This window comes from Tamandua tetradactyla, chromosome 16 (assembly GCF_023851605.1).
Source record: "Tamandua tetradactyla isolate mTamTet1 chromosome 16, mTamTet1.pri, whole genome shotgun sequence".
Lineage (NCBI taxonomy): Eukaryota > Metazoa > Chordata > Mammalia > Pilosa > Myrmecophagidae > Tamandua > Tamandua tetradactyla.
In genome coordinates this window covers 24313702-24334916 of record NC_135342.1, presented here as the reverse complement: position 1 = coordinate 24334916, position 21215 = coordinate 24313702, and the positions used below count along the sequence as shown (strand labels likewise).

Sequence of the window (21215 nt, the reverse complement as noted above, 5' to 3'; positions counted from 1 at the left end):
TGCAGCCTTCCAAGAAAGCCAGTTCTTGAAGACAGAGACATGGTGTCTTTGAGGTAGAGCTGACAGGTGAGGACAACAATGGGGAGTCCATGCTGCCACTGCCTGTCCTGTGATACAAATTCCTGTCCTTGCTTTTTAAAAAAAAAATTAATATTTTCTACTTTTTGTAGTAGTATTTTAAGTTTATCATTCTACATGCATTCTATATTCTTTTCCTGAATCCCATGGGAATCCTTGAAGTTGTTTTCTACTAGTTTTCAGTGACTCTTGCTAAAATCAACCCCGTTATTGTTAACTAGTTCAAATCCCCAAAAACATCTTGGATGTTCTATCAACAACTGCAATAGAAAGTTAGGAGTAAATTGTAAAGAAAGGGAAAAATAAGCCCCTACTTCTCCAATAACATATTTTCATATAGCTTCTTTGTCTAAAATATTCATATCTTTCTCTTATTCTATGTTGTGTAATTGTCCCAAAATCTTATCTAATTTACTTCTCAAAATCTCATATGTTGCATTTTTTTCTCTTCAGTATCCTGCTGGTATGTTTTATTTTTCTATTTAGCTTAAAAATATTATTACATATTTTGTTAAAATAGTTGCGTTATGGTAACTTTGAAATTCAGTTTAGACTTGTTTAAATTGTTTTATAAAGAATTAAAATGGATAATTCTATCCCTTCATTTACATGCTTTATTTTTCATTATATTTGATCTAAAGATATGACAGTTTTGTTACCATCATAATAAAGTATTATACTTAAGTATAAAAATAATCAATCCCATCATCACCAGAAACTCCCTCAACTTGATCTCTTTATCATTCTCTCCTGCTAAACCTTCAAACTTGGTTCAATTAAATCCCCATCTATTCAGTATCTGCACCTGTGCAGCTGAGCAGAGCAGAGAAACCACACAACTATGTTGACTGCTTTACTTTAAACTCACAAACGGTAATGTCAAGTGGGCCTTTAATGTTTCTTAGCAATCTAGTCAGCCTACCTTCCGATGCTTCTTGCATATGTTCCACTTTCTCTAATTTCCAACAATTTCTCCCCTTTTCTCAATCTCAGCTAGTGACCCTCCTTCCTATTTCACAGAGAAAATAATCATAATGAGGAGAATGTCCATGCACCCACCAATACAACTACCAGCCTACATTGTTAGTAGATAAATCATGAGTGCACAGCTTTTCTGGGTTTTCTAGAATCTCCTTTTGGTCTCCTTTGCTGTTTCCTTATCTTCCTGGATTCCAAAAGTTGCAGTGCCCTAGAGCTCAACCTTGGACGTTTGAGGAGCTCATCCAGACTTTCGCTATAAATTCCACTGTTATGTGGTCAACTCCAAATTCTGTATTTCCCATCTGGTTCTCTCTTCCGACATCTAGGTTCACACTTCCAAATGCCAGCTCGATAGTTACCCTGGATATTCCATATGCATCTCAACTTATCATACCCAAATCAGGATTCCTGGTCTTCCTTCACAAACTTGTTCTTCCCTTATTTTTCCTACTCTCTGTACATAAAAACTCCTTTGTGCAAATGCTCAGGCCAAAAGCCTTGCAGTAACTATTTACTCATCTTTTCTCACACCTCCCATCTCATCTTCAACATATCTTGTCAGTTTTACCTTCAAAATTTATATTTTGGGTAGGGCATTTCCTAATTTAACTTGTATGGTCAGTTTTAGTTGAACACTGATGTATATGGAACATTGTTAAACATGGAATTTTTAATAGGGCTTGAGATTTTGTTGGTTTGTCCAGGTTAGTGTGATACCCCAATAAATGCCAGAGTGATTTGGGTAGTGTATAAAGAAGTATTTGCAAAGTCCCCTTGGGGGAATGAGGAGAAAAGAAGAAATATTAAACTTTCCTATTAGGTGAGTTTCTGATATTCTCCCGAGCAGTGGGGACAACCAAATCAATAGGCTGAGCTCTTGATCTTGGGATTCATCCTTATGAAATTTATTCCTGCAAAGGATAGGCTGAGTCTACTTAAAATTAGGGGGCCTAATTTTAAGAGGTTGGGGAGGTGGGTCCATATTGATGTGACTAAAAGCCTTTCTAGGAAGTTGTCTTTTTCATGTACAACATTGTCTAATTTATTAGCATATAGTTGCTAATAGTATCCTCTCATTATCTCCTTTATTTCTGTGGGGTCAGTTGTTATGTCTCCTCTTCCATATCTATTTTATTTATTTGCATCTCTCTCTTTTTTTTTTTGTCAACCTAGCTAAGGGTCCATCAATTTTGTTGATTTTCTCAGAGAACCAACTTCTGGTTTTGTTGATTTTCTTGTTTGTTTTCATAGTCTCAATTTTATTTATTTCTGCTCTAATCTTCATTATTTCTTTCCTTTTGTTTGCTTTGGGGTTAGTTTACTGTTCTTTCTCTAGTTCTTCCAAGTGAACAGTAAACTCCTTGATTTTTGCTCTTTCTTCTTTCTTGATATAGGCATTTAGGGCAATAAATTTCACACTTAGCACTGCCTTTGCTGCACCCCATAAATTTTGATATGTTGTGTTTTCATTTTCATTTGCCTAGAGATATTTACTGATTTCTCTTGTAGTTTCTTCCTTGCTCCACTGATTGTTTAAAAGTGTGTTGTTAGGCTCCATATATTTGTGAATTTTCTGGTTCTCTGCCTTTTATTGATTTCCAACTTCATTCCATTATGATCCGAGAAAGTGTTTTGTATGATTTCAGCCTTTTTAAATTTACTGAGACTTGCTTTGTGACCCAGCATATGGTCTATCCTTGAGAACAATCCATGAGCACTTGAGAAAAATGTGGATCCTGCTGCTGTGGGGTATAATGTTCTGTAACTATCTGTTAAGTCTAGTGCATTTATTGCATTATTCAAGTTCTCTGTTTCTTTATTGATCCTCTTCTAGATGGTCTGTCCATTGATGAGAGTGGGGAATTGAAGTCTCCAGCTATTATGGTAGCTGTGTCTATTTCTCTTTTCAGTGATGTCAGTGTTTGCCTCATTTATTTTGGAACACTGTGGCCCAGTGCATAACATTTATGATTGTTATGTCTTGTTTTTTTTTTTTTTTTTGCATTTTTTTATTAATTAAAAAAAGAATTAACAAAACAATTAGAAATCATTCCAATCTACATGTACAATCAGTAATTCTTAATAACATCACATAGTTGCATATTCATCATTTCTTAGTACATTTGCATCGATTTAGAAAAAGAAATAAAAAGACAACAGAATAAGAATTAAAACAATAATAGAAAGAAAAAAAAAACAAAAACAAAAAACCTATACCTCATATGCAGCTTCATTCAGTGTTTTAACATAATTGCATTACAATTGGGTAGTATTGTGCTGTCCATTTCTGAGTTTTTATATCCAGTCCCGTTGTACAGTCTGTATCCCTTCAGCTCCAATTATCCCTTCTCTTTTTTTTTTTTAATTAACGGAAAAAAAGAAATTAACCCAACATTTAGAGATCATACCATTCTACATATGCAATCATTAATTCTTAACATCATCACATAGATGCATGATCATCATTTCTTCGTACATATGCATTGGTTTAGAAGAACTAGCAACATAACCGAAAAAGATATAGAATGTTAATATAGAGAAAAAAAATAAAAGTAATAATAGTAAAACCAAAACAAAACAAAACAAAACAAAAACCTATAGCTCAGATGCAGCTTCATTCAGTGTTTTAACATGATTACTTTACGATTAGGTATTATTGTGCTGTCCATTTTTGAGTTTTTGTATCTAGTCCTGTTACACCGTCTGTATCCCTTCAACTCCAATTGGCCATTATCTTACCCTGTTTCTACCTCCTGCTGGACTCTGTTATCAAGGACATATTCCAAATTTATTCTCGAATGTCTGTTCACATCAGTGGGACCATACAGTACTTGTCCTTTAGTTTTTGGCTAGACTCACTCAGCATAATGTTCTCTAGGTCCATCCATGTTATTACATGCTTCATAAGTTTATCCTGTCTTAAAGCTGCATAGTATTCCATCGTATGTATATACCACAGTTTGTTTAGCCACTCTTCTGTTGATGGAGATTTCGGCTGTTTCCATCTCTTTGCAATTGTAAATAACGCTGCTATAAACATTGGTGTGCAAATGTCTGTTTGTGTCTTTGCCCTTAAGTCCTTTGAGTATATTCCCAGCAATGGTATTGCTGGGTCGTATGGCAATTCTATATTCAGCTTTTTGAGGAACCGCCAAACTGCCTTCCACAGTGGTTGCACCATTTGACATTCCCACCAACAGTGGATAAGTGTGCCTCTTTCTCCGCATCCTCTCCAGCACTTGTCATTTTCTGTTTTGTTGATAATGGCCATTCTGGTGGGTGTGAGATGATATCTCATTGTGGTTTTGATTTGCATTTCTCTAATGGCCAGGGACATTGAGCATCTCTTCATGTGCCTTTTGGCCATTTGTATTTCCTCTTCTGATAGGTGTCTGTTCAAGTCTTTTTCCCATTTTGTAATTGGGTTGGCTGTCTTTTTGTTGTTGAGATGAACAATCTCTTTATAAATTCTGGATACTAGACCTTTATCTGATATATCATTTCCAAATATTGTCTCCCATTGTGTAGGCTGTCTTTCTACTTTCTTGATGAAGTTCTTTGATGCACAAAAGTGTTTAATTTTGAGGAGCTCCCATTTATTTATTTCCTTCTTCAGTGTTCTTGCTTTAGGTTTAAGGTCCATAAAACCGCCTCCAGTTGTAAGATCCATAAGATATCTCCCAACATTTTCCTCTGTTTTATGGTCTTAGACCTAATGTTTAGATCTTTGATCCATTTTGAGTTAACTTTTGTATAGGGTGTGAGAGATGGGTCTTCTTTCATTCTTTTGCATATGGATATCCAGTTCTCTAGGCACCATTTATTGAAGAGACTGCTCTGTCCCAGGGGAGTTGGCTTGACTGCCTTATCAAAGATCAAATGTCCATAGATGAGAGGGTCTATATCTGAGCACTCTATTCAATTCCATTGGTCGATATATCTATCTTTATGCCAATACCATGCTGTTTTGACCACTGTGGCTTCATAATATGCCTTAAAGTCAGGCAGCGCGAGACCTCCAGCTTCGTTTTTTTTCCTCAAGATGTTTTCAGCAATTCGGGGCACCCTGCCCTTCCAGATAAATTTGCTTATTGGTTTTTCTATTTCTGAAAAATAAGTTGTTGGGATTTTGTTTGGTATTGCATTGAATCTGTAAATCAATTTAGGTAGGATTGACATCTTAACTATATTTAGTCTTCCAATCCATGAACACGGTATGCCCTTCCATCTATTTAGGTCTTCTGTGATTTCTTTTAGCAGTTTTTTGTAGTTTTCTTTATATAGGTTTTCTGTTTCTTTAGTTAAATTTATTCCTAGGTATTTTATTCTTTTAGTTGCAATTGTAAATGGGATTCGTTTCTTGATTTCCCCCTCAGCTTGTTCATTACTAGTGTATAGAAATGCTACAGATTTTTGAATGTTGATCTTGTAACCTGCTACTTTGCTGTACTCATTTATTAGCTCTAGTAGTTTTGTTGTGGATTTTTCCGGGTTTTCAACGTATAGTATCATATCGTCTGCAAACAGTGATAGTTTTACTTCTTCCTTTCCGATTTTGATGCCTTGTATTTCTTTTTCTTGTCTAATTGCTCTGGCTAGAACCTCCAACACAATGTTGAATAATAGTGATGATAGTGGACATCCTTGTCTTGTTCCTGATCTTAAGGGGAAAGTTTTCAATTTTTCCCCATTGAGGATGATATTAGCTGTGGGTTTTTCATATATTCCCTCTATCATTTTAAGGAAGTTCCCTTGTATTCCTATCTTTTGAAGTGTTTTCAACAGGAAAGGGTGTTGAATCTTGTCGAATGCCTTCTCTGCATCAATTGAGATGATCATGTGATTTTTCTGCTTTGATTTGTTGATATGGTGTATTACATTAATTGATTTTCTTATGTTGAACCATCCTTGCATACCTGGGATGAATCCTACTTGGTCATGATGTATAATTCTTTTAATGTGTTGTTGGATACGATTTGCTAGAATTTTACTGAGGATTTTTGCATCTGTATTCATTAGAGAGATTGGTCTGTAGTTTTCTTTTTTTGTAATATCTTTGCCTGGTTTTGGTATGAGGGTGATGTTGGCTTCATAGAATGAATTAGGCAGTTTTCCCTCCACTTCGATTTTTTTGAAGAGTTTGAGGAGAATTGGTACTAATTCTTTCTGGAACGTTTGGTAGAATTCACATGTGAAGCCATCTGGTCCTGGACTTTTCTTTTTAGGAAGCTTTTGAATGACTAATTCAATTTCTTTACTTGTGATTGGTTTGTTGAGGTCATCTATGTCTTCTTGAGTCAAAGTTGGTTGTTCATGTCTTTCCAGGAACCCGTCCATTTCATCTAAATTGTTGTATTTATTAGCGTAAAGTTGTTCATAGTATCCTGTTATTACCTCCTTTATTTCTGTGAGGTCAGTAGTTATGTCTCCTCTTCCATTTCGATCTTATTTATTTGCATCCTCTCTCTTCTTCTTTTTGTCAATCTTGATAAGGGCCCATCAATCTTATTGATTTTCTTATAGAACCAACTTCTGGTCTTATTGATTTTCTCTATTGTTTTCATGTTTTCAATTTCATTTATTTCTGCTCTGATCTTTGTTATTTCTTTCCTTTTGCTTGCTTTGGGATTAGTTTGCTGTTCTTTCTCCAGTTCTTCCAAGTGAACAGTTAATTCCTGCATTTTTGCCTTTTCTTCTTTTCTGATATAGGCATTTAGGGCAATAAATTTCCCTCTTAGCACTGCCTTTGCTGCATCCCATAAGTTTTGATATTTGTTTTTTTATTTTCATTCACCTCTAGGTATTTACTAATTTCTCTTGAAATTTCTTCTTTGACCCACTCGTTGTTTAAGAGTGTATTGTTGAGCCTCCACGTATTTGTGAATTTTCTGGCATTCTGCCTATTATTGATTTCCAACTTCATTCCTTTATGATCCGAGAAAGTGTTGTGTATGATTTCAATCTTTTTAAATTTGTTAAGACTTGCTTTGTGACCCAGCATATGGTCTATCTTTGAGAATGATCCATGAGCACTTGAGAAAAAGGTGTATCCTGCTGTTGTGGGATGTAATGTCCTATAAATGTCTGTTAAGTCTAGCTCCTTTATAGTAATATTCAGATTCTCTATTTCTTTATTGATCCTCTGTCTAGATGTTCTGTCCATTGATGAGAGTGGGGAATTGAAGTCTCCAACTATTATGGTATTTGTGTCTATTTCCCTTTTCTGTGTTTGCAGTGTATTCCTCACGTATTTTGGGGCATTCTGGTTCGGTGCATAAATATTTATGATTGTTATGTCTTCTTGTTTAATTGTTCCTTTTATTAGTATATAGTGTCCTTCTTTGTCTCTTTTAACTGTTTTACATTTGAAGTCTAACTTGTTGGATATTAGTATAGCCACTCCTGCTATTTTCTGGTTGTTATTTGCATGAAATATCTTTTCCCAACCTTTCACTTTCAACCTATGTTTATCTTTGGGTCTAAGATGTGTTTCCTGTAGACAGCATATAGAAGGATCCTGTTTTTTAATCCATTCTGCCATTCTATGTCTTTTGATTGGGGAATTCAGTCCATTAACATTTAGTGTTATTATTGTTTGGATAATATTTTCCTCTACCATTTTGCCTTTTGTCTTATATATATCATATCTGACATTCCTTCTTTCTAGACTCTTCTCCATACCTCTCTCTTCTGTCTTTTTGGTTGACTCTAGTGCTCCCTTTAGTATTTCTTGCAGAGCTGGTCTCTTGGTCACAAATTCTCTCAGTGACTTTTTGTCTGAGAATGTTTTAATTTCTCCCTCATTTTTGAAGGACAGTTTTGCTGGATATAGGAGTCTTGGTTGGCAGTTTTTCTCTTTTAGTAATTTAAATATATCATCCCACTGTCTTCTAGCTTCCATGGTTTCTGCTGAGAAATCTACACATAGTCTTATTGGGTTTCCCTTGTATGTGATGGATTGTTTTTCTCTTGCTGCTTTCAAGATCCTCTCTTTCTCTTTGACCTCTGACATTCTAACTAATAAGTGTCTTGGAGAACGCCTATTTGGGTCTAATGTCTTTGGGGTGCGTTCCACTTCTTGGATCTGTAATTTTAGGTCTTTCATAAGAGTTGGGAAATTTTCAGTGAAAATTTCTTCCATTAGTTTTTCTCCTCCTTTTCCCTTCTCTTCTCCTTCTGGGACACTCACAACACGTATATTTGTGCGGTTCATATTGTCCTTGAGTTCCCTGATACCCTGTTCAAATTTTTCCATTCTTTTCCCGATAGTTTCTGTTTGTTTTTGGAATTCAGATGTTCCATCCTCCAAATCACTAATTCTATCTTCTGTCTCTTTGAATCTATCATTGTAGGTATCCATTGTTTTTTCTATCTTTTCTACTTTGTCCTTCACTTCCATAAGTTCTGTGATTTGTTTTTTCAGTTTTTCTATTTCTTCTTTATGTTCAGCCCATGTCTTCTTCATGTCCTCCCTCAATTTATCGATTTCGTTTTTGAAGAGGTTTTCCATTTCTGTTCGTATATTCAGCATTAGTTGTCTCAGCTCCTGTATCTCATTTGAACTATTGGTTTGTTCCTTTGACTGGGCCATATTTTCAATTATTTGAGCATGATCCGTTATCTTCTGTTGGCGTCTGTGCATTTAGACAGATTTCCCTGGGTATTGGATCCAAAAGTTTGGAAGATTTTTCTGTGAAATCTCTGGGTTCTGTTTTTCTTATCCTGCCCAGTAGGTGGCGCTCGTGGCACACGTTTGTCTGCAGGTCCCACCAGTAAAAGGTGCTGTGAGACCTTAAACTTTGGAAAACTCTCGCCATCCGGGGGGTGGCCCGGGGTCCGAACGCAGGGAGGTTTGCTGGTCGCTGCAGCCCGGGAAAGAGCCCGTCCGAATTTCCTAGTCAGCCCTGGGAGACAAGCGTGGCGGGAGGGCGCCAGCGGCCGCGGCCCGCCCGAGAGAGTGCACGTTCCCCGGGAGTCACGGGTTTGGAAAGGGCCTCCCCCACCCGTCACCGTTCTCCGTGACCTGGGGATTTCCGATCCAATTCTCTCAGTTGGTCCGGAGGGCTGTGCGTGGTGTGGGCGCCAGCCGCCTTGGTTTCAGGGGACCGCCTCTCCAGTTCTCCCAGCCGGCCCGGGAAGGGGGAAGGGAGTAACTCCGGCCGCTTCCCGCCCCGCCCGGTGAGGCCCGCGCGCCTTGGCGATCTCACCCGAGATGCTTCTCTCAGCCAGCCAGCCGTTCCAGGATGGGGTACGCTGTCTTTTTTATCTCTGTTGTGGCTTTGGGCGCTTTCTGTATAGTTTCTACTCCCCTAGTAGCTGTCCTGGAGAAGAAACTAAGATCCGCGCATCTCATTAAGCCGCCATCTTCCAGGAAGTCCTGTTATGTCTTCTTGTTGAATTGTTCCTTTTATTAATACATAGTGTCTTTCTTTGTTTCTTTTGTTTTATATTTGAAGTTATTTTGTCAGATATTAGTATAGCTACTCCTGCTCTTTTCTGATTGTTGTTTGCATGAAATGGCTTTTCCCAACCTTCCACTTTCAGCCTATTTTTGTCCTTGGGTCCAAAATAAGTCTCCTGTAGACAGCATATAGATGGGTCTTGTTTTCTAATCAATTCTGCCAGTCTATGTCTTTTGATTGGGGTGTTTACTCCATTAACATTTAGTGTTATTACTCTAAAGACAGTACTTTCTTCTACCATTTTGCCTTTTGGATTTTATATGTCCTATGTAATTGTTTTTTGTGTTTTTACCTTTACTGATAGTCTTCATTTCTACACTTTTCTCCAGACCTCTCTCTCTTCTTACCTTTCCCTATCTGCCTGTAGTGCTCCCTTTTTAGTATTTCTTGCAGAACTGGTCTCTTGGTCACAAATTCTCCCTGTGATTGTTTGTCTGAAAATGTTTTAAGCTCCCCCTCATTTTTGAAGGACAACTTTGCTGAATATAGAATTCTTGGTTGGCAGTTTGTTTCTATTAGAATCTTAAATATATCATACCACTACTTTCTTGCCTCCATGGTTTCTGCTGAGAAATCCACACATACTTTTATTGGGTTCCCTCGAATGTGATAGATTGTTTTTTTGTCCTGCTTTGAAAATTCTCTTTCTGTTTGACATCTGACAGTCTAATTAGTAAGTGTCTTGGAGTAGGTCTATTTGGATCTATTCTGTTTGGGGTATACTGCACTTCTTCAATCTGTAATTTTATGTCTTTCATAAGAGATGGGAAATTTTCAGTGATAATTTCTTCCGTTAGTCTTTCTCATCCTTTTCCCTTCTCTTCTCCTTCTGGGACACCCACAACACATATATTCATGTGCTTCATGTTGTCATTTAATTCCCTGAGACCCTGTTGGTATTTTTTCATTCTTTTCCTTATATTTTCTTTTGTGCTTTGGATTTCAGATGCTCAGTCTTCTAGTTTACTAATCCTTTCTTCTGCCTCTTCAAATCTATCATTGTAGGTTTCCATTGTATTTTTTTCCTCTCTTCTGTTGTGCCTTTCATTCCCCCAAGTTCTGTGATTTGTTTTTTCAAATTTTCCATTTCTTCTTATTATTCACTCAATTCCTTCTTTATATCTTCCCTCAACTCATTGATTTGATTATTTTTTTTTGGGGGGGGTGCATGGTCCAGGAATTAAACCCAGGTCTCCCATATGAAAGGCAAGCATTCTACCACTGAACAAAACTGTGCACCCATTGATTTGATTTTTGTGAGATTTTCCATGTCTCTTTGCACATCCTGAATTATTTGTTTTAACTCCTGTATCTCATTTGAATTGTTGGTTTGTTCCTTTGGCTGGGTCATGTCTCCGATTTTCCTAGTATGACTTATTAGTTTTTGCTGGTGTCTAGGCACTTGATTTCCTTAATTAGTTTATTCTGGAGGTTGTTTCACTCTTTTACATAGGATTTTCTTGGTGGATGACATTTTTCTCTATCTTTTCTTTGGCATTCAGTTCAACTTATTCTAGACCTCTAGCATAGGTTCTGTTTAACTGGTCAGAATTTCTCAGTTCTTGTTTTTTCAGTTTCTTGCCTTGCCTATATGGAGCCTTTTTTTTTTGAGGAGGGTTTCCTCAGATATTATGCACTCCAGTCAGATTTTCCCAGACTGGACTGGCCCATGTCTCAGAAGAGAGTAACCTGCATCAGTTTTCCCTGAGGGTGAGACCCAGCAGGTTGACAGACTTCTCTCTGAAGCCTCTAGACTCTGTGCCTTTCCTACTCTGCCCAGTATGTAGCACTTGTCTGCCAGTGGCTTCCCACCAGGGTAAAGTGATGTGGTGCCTTTAATTTCAGCATTCTTTCCCTGCCATTGATGTGGGTGTAGTTGAAACAGAGGTGAGGTTGTAAATTGGCATTAATAACTTCAGTTTTTCAGCCCCTGGGGCCTGAATTCCTTGAGGGAGGAATTCCACTTGAGCTGGGCTGAACCTTTCTCTTGGGGAAGATATATCCTTTAGGGGTTAATTCCTTTCCCCTGACTAGTTGCTTTGTCTCTCAGACAAGCTTAATTCCGTCCTTGCCTGGGGCAGTACTGGAGCCTGAGAAGGCTTCTACTTCTATCTAATGATCAGTTTAGTAGTAGAAAGAAAGCAAAAAAAACAAACAAAAACAAAATCCTTTTCATAGCAAGACCCTTGCCCCTCAGGTTTGTCAATCAAGAGCTTAAGTTGTTACGTGGCTCTATGTATCTCCAGGCTCTAAGTGCCCCCTTTTCTTGGAGTCCAGTCATTTTGCAGTATTTTGCGCTGTTGAACTCAAAACTCAAAAAGCCTTGTTTTTGTTTTTGTTTTTTCCATCAGGCCTGTCCCCTCTCTGTCAGAGCAAAAAATCCTAGTATTTCAGGCTTCTTTTTGCCGGAGGCCTATTTTAAGTAGTCAGAATTTGTTAATTAATTCCATAAGTGGAGCTTGGTTGAGATAAGCCTTTGCTCCTTGTAAAGTCTGTTTTTTCCCCCAGGGGAACCAGCCTGCCACACTCGTTGGGGCAGGGTGCTGGTGGCTTGAGGGACTTAGTTCAGACTAAGTCTAGCTTGTCCAGACTGGTGTATGCTATGTGTCCAGTCATTGATGTAGCCCCAGCAGTTGTTCTAGACTGTTCCTGGTCATTTACTAGCTGCTCTGGAGGATGAACTAAATTCCACACCTCACTAAGCTGCCATCTTACCCAGCTTTCCAAAGTCTCCTTTTTATTCTTCCTTCTGTGTGCTGGCCTGAAAATATTGACATATGGAGAGTTGGGAGCTGATGAAGGTTCCAGTACCCTAAATGTGATTCTAGCATTTTTGATGCTGTTTGCTTCCTGTAGATTGGAATGGAAATTCCAAGGATGATAATAGCAGCCATGTCGCTTCCACCACATTCTGTTGGTTAAAGCAAGACAGGCCTGTGTCGGGGAGAGGGGAAATGGATCACACCTATTGATGGGGTGAGCTGTATGCTCAAGGGGGGAGTACTGATGAAAGTTATAGTTGGAGTCAATCTACTAAACAATGTTGATAAATGAAAAGCGTTTTTTATGGGAAGTATTTTTTTTTTGGAAAGCACTTTTGAATTAGAAAGGGAGCCAACATCCAGAGGGAGCTGTAAAATAAAACCATAAATCTCTCTAATTTTATAGAAATCATAAATTGGTTTCCTTCAAGAGACTACTAAGTGTCTTATATAAGATTATAAATCTAATATAATCGGTCTCAAAGATTCTCAGCACAAATGGAAAGATCAGTTAAAACCCCTTGCATAAAATTATAATGCCAGCTCTTTCTTATAACCACAAATGACATATGAAAAGCTTAGATCAAGAAAAGGCTGATTAAAAAAAAAAACTGATGCCAATGGCAGTGGGAGCAGCCACTGTGATAACATGCTTACCACTTGCAGGCTGCCTGAATTTTGGCTCTGGGGAAATCATTCACCCCTAAATCCCTGAAACAATCTAGTCAACAAGGTAAGTAAGCTAAGAGAGCAACAACAACCATGAAGGATAATGTGCATGTTTCCAACTGGGGAAGATAGCCAAGTCCAGTTCTCTACTTCCCCTGTAACAGAACAGGAACAATAAATCAGGCCTGAGCTGGGAAAGTCCCCAAGAGTTAAACAGTAACCAACTTTATGGAACTGGGGGAACGGGATGTGTTTTGGCAACAGCTAACTGCATTTTTCTGCTTCTATGATTATGCTTGATTGCTAGCAACTGCAAACCACAACATGATTTTAGCCTTTATAAGCACACCTTGAAAACCTCGGGGCTGCTGCTCTCTGAATCTTCCTTCTTGGAGGTTTCTGAGGCAGTTGCCAGCCGGCTAATAAAGACTCTAAATTGGCTTGCAGTTTTGAATTATGTGGTCTCTCTTTTGGTGTGCCCCACAACACCCTGTTACTGGGGAGAAGGAAAAAAAAAAAAAAGAAGAATAACTTAAAGGGATTGATGGCATGATGGACTGTGGTAACAAGGTACACCTGAGGTATGGGGTGGGCGGGAGCAAAGTCCTTGCAGAGCTAGTTCTGTCTCAAGAACCTAGCACAGTCAGTTGTGCAGACGTGGTGAAATTCAACTGTTGAATGATTGGAGCAAGCTCCAGTGCAGCTGCGTAGCACCCTGTAACAGGTGGGGTTGGGGTTAGGGTGGGTAGAAGTATAACTCATATAAACATGTACCAGATATGTGCCAAAGTAGATTTAATCAGATACTAAAGCAATTAGATTATCATCATCATCGTGAATGGGCATTTAAAAATACTTGTTCTATGGTGGTTGTTGAGGAATACGAAGAGGATTCAAACTGGGCCTCAAAATCCTGAAGGGAGTCAACACATGGGCCAGTAATTCTGTGGCTGCTCTAGTTGCCGGTGGCACCTACCTAAGGCTTACCTCTTAGGTGGGGAATTAAGACGGACAACTGTGCTTTCTTCACTCCAAGGCAGATCGTGCTGGATATTTAAGAGGTCATGGTATATTTTACTAACAAAAGGATGAAAAAAATCCATATTATTAACACTCTAGGGCATCACAAACTTGAAGTTGTAAGATTCTCAGCAAATAGAAAAAAAAGAAAAATAGAAAAAAGAAAGAAAAGACTACTTTTTATATTTTGAGGTAGCAAACCATTCAATTTGTTGCCATCAACAATTGGCCACAGTGATTTCATTCTTTTTTGTTGGGTGGGATTAGGTACTTAAAGACAAAAGATTTTATCATCCAATCTTGACCAGACACTACATTTATAAAATCCAAATGACAAGTATTATTTGCCGCTCTAGCTAATATGTCTGACAGCATTTCTGGAATTTAAGTGTGAGACTCTGTTATGGGATCTTCCAAGCTGGACTGGAGGTAGAGAGTTGTCTCCTATAACTGTTCCTGTCCTGGGCTGCTTGGAGAGTCTCCAGTATTTAACAAAGTATTTCCCTGACCTGGAAAAGAACATATACAATTTAAAGAGAAATTTGAGGCTAAAATAAATGGCTATAATCCTCCTTGGGCAGACACCAACCAATATTTATGAATAATTAATTCTGCCTTTTGAGGTCCATCTGAAATCAGATGGTAAGCTTGTGATACTGGATTGGAAGGGGATTACTTTATCATATGGTTCTAGGCAGGATTCAGTTTCTCACAGCCTGTTGAATTGAAGGCCTTGGTTCTTCATTGGCCATTAGCTAATGTCTTTCTTTAGTTTCCTTTAAACTAGAATGGTTCCTCCCCCACACTTTTTTTTTGTTTGTTTCTGTTTTTGGCTATCTCGACACTGAGCTTTTAAAGATTCCAGGCCAGTTGCCTTGAAGAATGTTCCTTAATTCTGGAATTGACTGTTTCCTCATTATTAGTTTTAGGTTAAACACATTTTACAAGAATTCTATATAGGTGATAATGTATATCTTATCAGTCCTGATGATTCTTGTAGGAGACTATGTTTGAGACTCAGTGATAAATTATGTAGCAGCATGATCTCTGGAGCAGCAAGACCTGAGTTTGACACCCACTACTAGCTGGGTGTTTTGTTGGATTGTTTTTATTTGTTTTTGAAAAACAGCTACAGGTTCTAGGAGTTCTCCAGCATATAAATGTGTCTATATATTACACATAACCAATACAGGTCTGACCTTGGGGCAGGAACTTCAGACCCAAAGGAGGGCCTCCTTTCAATTCTTCAATTAGCTGAAGTTTTTGTAACATTCTTCTGCTGTCAGAGTTTAATATGTTCTTGCTGTCCTTTCCCCTATGCCACTAATGTGAACAGAACTTGGAAAGGTAAATTCCTAGATAAACCTCTAAATAAAGGTCAGTCCTCAAAGCATCCTCAAAATGGTTGTACAGATTCCATGTTCCAGTTAGAACCACCAGGGAAAGTGTAGCCCATCATTTCTGCTCCATCATCAGCTCGGTCTTCTGTTTACTAGAGGGCAGCCAAATCAAATTTTTGATAGAAACAAGAGTTTGCTAGAAACAAGTTTAGGAATTTTGCAGATTTGCTGATCTCTTTTGAAATTGTTACTACTGTAAGAAATTCTGTCCAAGTTGTCACTCACCATTCATCGCTTGTGAATGTTGGTCTTGGGATCATGTCTGCGCAGTGTGCATTCTGTTTGGCTAATTACAATTAGGCCACACCTAGATAAAGCGTTTCTCCAAACCTCCCCAGTATCTCCTGTGGAGGATATCCTCCATGTATTTATATCAATCCTGCAACAAACTATTCTTACCCATGGATTCTCAATCTTGTATGCACGTTGGGAATCACTGGGGAGCTTTAAAAAGTATTTTATGTCCAACTCCCTCCCCCAGAGATCCTGACCTGATTGCTGTCAGAGGCAGACTGGCATTGGGATTTTTAAGAGCTCCAGTGGTTTCAATGTGTAGCCAAAACTAAGAACCACTGTTCTCACCCTATCCATGCAACAGCCCCCTTGACTGTGGTTTGAAAGCTAATGAGAATGCCTGCTGGCTTGTCCAAGACTCTGCTGTTAATTCAATTGTATTGTCATCATTTCTGATTGTTCCTAATTCAACCATAATCATGGCCATGTGAAATACTGCTAAATATTTCACTCTAATACACCTATCCTTCTCCACCTGCTTATTATTTATTCATGCACTTGTAATAGTTCCTGGTACATGGTACATGTTCAGTACTTATTGAATGAATGTGAACAAATTCACATTCTTGGGACAATTAGTTTTATGGTTTTATGTTCACATACCAAGGCCTTCAATATATATGGAACTACTCTCTTTTTCCAAAATTTTAAAGTATGATTTAAGTGACATTGTGTTTCCTGGAAAACCACTACTTATTTAATACATTGCTTCTAAGCAGCTTCTTCTTCAACAGGTGCCTTTTTTTTTTTTTAAACATTTTTTGAGAAATTACACTTTTATTGATTAAAAGCATAATTGTTCATGTAGACATACATGAAAACAACATTCAGATATTTGGAGACATTACATATATATTTCCTGTGTGAATTCATAGGCTTTATATAAAAGTACTGTAAGTTCAAAGCAGTATTTTACTTGTTAATAACTAACAAATTTTCATTTTGGTGTACTTTTCACCAGAATTTCTGGGACACATCCAATGTTAAAACATGTTAAGATTCTAGAAAAATAGATGATGACAATAATCCATTAAATAAAAGCAATTTGAAGGTGACATGCAGCTCTCTAACAATGTACAACTAAACCACAGTGTACATTCAAGTTAAAAGGTTTTCTGGGCAAATTTAAAATATGTCCTTAAAAAATATATTGAGCATATTTTAAATATAGTATCTTAAATACCTAAAGCAAATATTTTTTCCCTTTCACATGCAAAAAAGGAATTCTAGTGAAATTGATACCGGGTGTGTGGTGACAAGATATTTTGAACGTGGACTATTTGAAAGGTATTCATTCCATTTGCCACATTTTCTCCTAGTAAAACAATCAGGATGAAAACATGTGAACTGTAGCCTATTGAATTTGTAACATTGTGGAGCTTGTTATATAGGAATATTTCCCTCATATAAGTTTAATGACCTTTTCCTGGCCCAAAAAATTATTTATGCTCATAATAAAGCAGTTGGAAAATATAGACATATATGGAGAAGAAAATAAAAACCTGTAATCCTTCCATATAGAGACACCTCACTGGCAATATTCTGGTGGGTTAATTTCCAGTTTTTTTTTTCCCCAAGCATACAAAAATAAAAACATATGCATATAAAATAGGATTACATTGCTTATACAATTTAATACCCTGCTTTTTCACTGAATAAAATGGTCTTGAGTTGCTTTGCCTTACCCTAATAGTCTTAAGACGTTTATGAAGACTAATAGTCTTCATAAGAATGTATAATCTAAATGGCAAAAGAAATATTTCCCCTTGAATGGATATGCCATGATGTAAACAAATGTTCAGAATGGCATTTTAAATTTTATAGCTTTATAGAGCTTTGCAGTTTCGCTGCAACATGCAATTCAATTGTCACATTCTCTATTTATGTTTTTCTAAGTCCTGGAAGACTGGAAAGGTCAGCAAGTGATATGAGGATACTGCATCCCAAAAACCTAAGGTCCTATTCCCCAGGATCCGACTGAAAGTGAGCACTTCTTACTGAGTCACACAAGGATAACGGAAGGTCTGCTTGTAAAGTTCACATGCTGAACTCCAACAAGCTGTCGAACAGAGACGTGATCCAGTCTATTCCTATCGGGGTTATGAAATGAATGTTATTGCCTGGACCTAAGATGAGGGTTCCACCTTGCTGAGCCGGGTCTCCTTAAAAATCAAAAAGAGGGCCAGTCACCTCCCGCCACAGGCTCTGAATGCTTCCCGAGAACATGTTTGACTTTACATGGGAGTTCTGTCTTGAGGAGGCAATTTCTTAACCTCTTTTCATTCCCAATCTTTTATAAATTTCTCTCTCAGGATCAGCATAGATTTCATGAGAGTCAGTTTGCAGAAAGGCTCAATATGATGGTAGGATGACTGTCCAATCACTATAAGGGTGACATTTGTTTCTTGTAAAAAACTCTTGGGGATTTTGGCCAGATCTACGTATTCTTTGCAGATGTAACACAGGAAATGCCCCACGAAGACCACAATGGCCCGGCGCTCCCGGAACAGCACCCACTTCCCGGAGGCGTCCAGCACTGGGCAGCTCGGCCACTGCGGCAGCCAGGGGCTGCCGGCGCTCAGGGCCACTCGGCGTGGAGGCTGCGTGGCCGCTGACCTGCCGCGTGACCCGGGCTGCGGCGACCATGCGCCCTGCGTCTGAGGGCCCCTGGGTGCGCGCGGGCCGCGGCCGGGAGGGGCGCACCTGGAGGAGCTGTATTCCCGCTCCACAGGTGCAGTTTGTAAACGATGGCCTTTTACTTCCACGTCTTCCTGTAAGCACCATACAACCTGGAAAGGAATAGGTAGTTGTGCTTCTCATGACACCACTATCTAAGGATACCCTGCAGGAAAATGATGGGTCTCCAATCCAGGGGAGAAGTTACTCTCATTTCTCCCAGACCTATTAAGAATTTCACAAATGCTTTTCTTTATAAACATTAGTGAATGCTGACAACGGATGGCAATATTTACTACATTACCTGTGCTATAAGCATTCCCCCTGGAATCTATCTCTGGTGACAAGCGGAAGAAGCACTTTCTTAAATAAGTCCTAAATCTAGCTCCAATGCTAAGATTTCCTGTATATAGCAAGCCTTTGAACCTTTTTGCCATAGAGAGCGCAGAGTTTTATTGGGAATCCTGGTACAAAGAAATGGAGACAGCTGCATCTCTTCTAAATGCTTTAGCTGCTAGCTCCCCTCCCTGTGTGGCTTGGTGGCTAACGTTGTCACAGGTAATAACAAAGAGGAAATTATTACAGACTTTTATACTTAGGGGACTCTATACTTATACCCCGAGGCGGAGAACACAGCTGAAATGGTTGGGGTCATTTAGATTTGGGTCCAAGCACTTTTTCTCTGGTTTTCTACTTGTGTGATCTTTGACAAGAAACCTGATGTCTTTCTAGGCTTCAGTTTCCCTTCTCCCCCAAGTCATTTTGGCGGAAGCAAGCTTTCCCCAGATGCGAGCTACAGGGCCTTGCTGGGTCAGGGTGAAGCCTCCACATACCCCAATCCAGCGGTTGTATTCAGTTACTTTGCCCACAGTTCCTTGACAGATGAGGAGGTGCAGTAATCTGTTACCGTGGTCCCTGGTGCTGATGGCCTTCCCCTGAGCCTCATTCAGTATCATCATAATTGCGACCATTTTTGAGCACTTACTAGGCCCCAGGTATTGTACCATTCACTTCCTAGTTGACATTTCTCTTTTAATGCCTTCTCCCACCACATCTCTTTGGCCACGTGGTAATTCCAGTCTCAGGAATAACAGCTCAAATGACTGCCCTGCACTCAAGGTCAAGCTGTGGACTCTCTCACTCTTCATCTGCTCCCTATTCAAGGACTCATGGTGAGGTCTGGGGAGCCAGGGTAGAAACTCACCAGGCTGGGAGAAAGTTCAGAGAACTCTGAACATGCCACTTAATCAGCCCTAAAAATCTCTTCTCAAATCTTACCTTTTAACTGGAAAGTGCAGGCCTTTCTATTGAGGTACAATTCATCCTTTCTGTGAATATTCTGGGGAGTTGTGTGCATGGTTTATTTATGCAGCCTTCTATAAGTGACTTAATACCTGTGACTCAGTTTCCTCATCTGTAAAATTAGCATGATAGTATCTATCTCATAGAGTGGTTATGAGGAATAAAGAAGTTAATATATGGAATGTTCCTAAAACAGTGGTTGGAACATATTAAGTTTTATGTAAATGTTGAGTGTTTTAAAATTATTAATTTTGCCCATCAATTGGGTGCCAACTCTCCACCTTCAGTTCCTCTTCAGGTTATGTAGGTGCAGCTGAAGTTGGGCTGAGGATAAGCTTTAGGAGAAAAGCTACTCAATTTTCTCCTAAAGGTAGAATGTTCCCCAAAAGTTTAGTCAGGAAGAAAGGCAGCTGGCTTGGTGCAGGCTGAGAAGATGGCACTTTCATTCCAATCCCCTCACCCACCCAGTGAGGCAGAGGGGATGACCATCCATGCCATACCCAGGTCAGTCACAAGACAGCAAAAGAGGCGCATTCTTCCTCTTCTCCTGGGCAAGTTGGGATTAAAGACCCCCAGAGAAGGGAGAAGTATGGAGAAGGAAGTGAACCAACCTAGTCAGAATATAGTATTCTTTTAATGGCTACTGATGTTGTTTATAGAGAAGGCACCTGGTCCTGACCCCTGTCTTGCTAGCTTGGCATGCATTGTCACAGCAAGATCCCTTTTCCCTGGTGTCTTGGAGTTCTGAGGAGAGGACTTTTAAAGAGGGGTTCTAGTGGGGATTCTTGAACCTCACCCTGACCTCTGACATGTCCCCAGAGTCTTTCCTCTCTGTGATTGAAGGCTTTCTCAGGAGTCTCACTTTAGTGGCAATTAAAGTTACAGCAAGTACAGTTTTCTTCATCTTCAGTCTAAGGAAGACTTGGTGCTGACTGATCTGAAAATGCAAAGGCCATGAGGTAAGAGATCTGGCAAGTCTAATGAAAATCAAGAAGGCCTGTGTGACCGGAGCAGAGTGAAGGTGGAGGAGAGAGAGTCACAAGGAAGATCAGGCACAGAGCTATGTTCCCATTCTGGGGCTGTTCAACAAAAATGTCTAACAGAGGGCTTGGGTACAGCAGTTACATAAATGACAGGACTTTTTGAAACAATTAAAGATCATGTTTTAGAACATGCCTACAAATACGATTGCAGGACAGCACTACAAAATGCTGCTGAATTTGAGATAAATCTGCTTTTAAAAAAATAAAGGGTAAAGAGCAAAAGATCAGCAATGATGGTGAGTGGCATGTTTATGAGTGAATTAGATTTGTTGATATTTGTTTTTCAAGTATTCTTACTGAGTCTTACTAGTGGTATGAAAATAGTCAGTATATTTTTAAAAAATTAAGGCATTCTCTGATTTCAAAACTGTTTCCCTTTTTCATCTAGTCAGTGCCCTGAGGCCTACCTGTTCCAGGAGAGATAGGAGCATTTTTTTTTTTGCCCTTTGCAGGAGAGTGGTGAGAAGAAATAAGCACCAATTAAGCATTTTAATTAGCCAAGGGAATGAAAGAACTACCCTTTCTTAG

General features: G+C 38.9%; 1 pseudogene; it reads right to left on the bottom strand.

Moving 5' to 3' along the window:
• Positions 1-17668: 17668 nt before the first annotated feature.
• On the bottom strand, positions 17669-18312 carry LOC143660215 (peroxiredoxin-like 2C pseudogene; annotated as a pseudogene).
• Positions 18313-21215: the final 2903 nt, after the last annotated feature.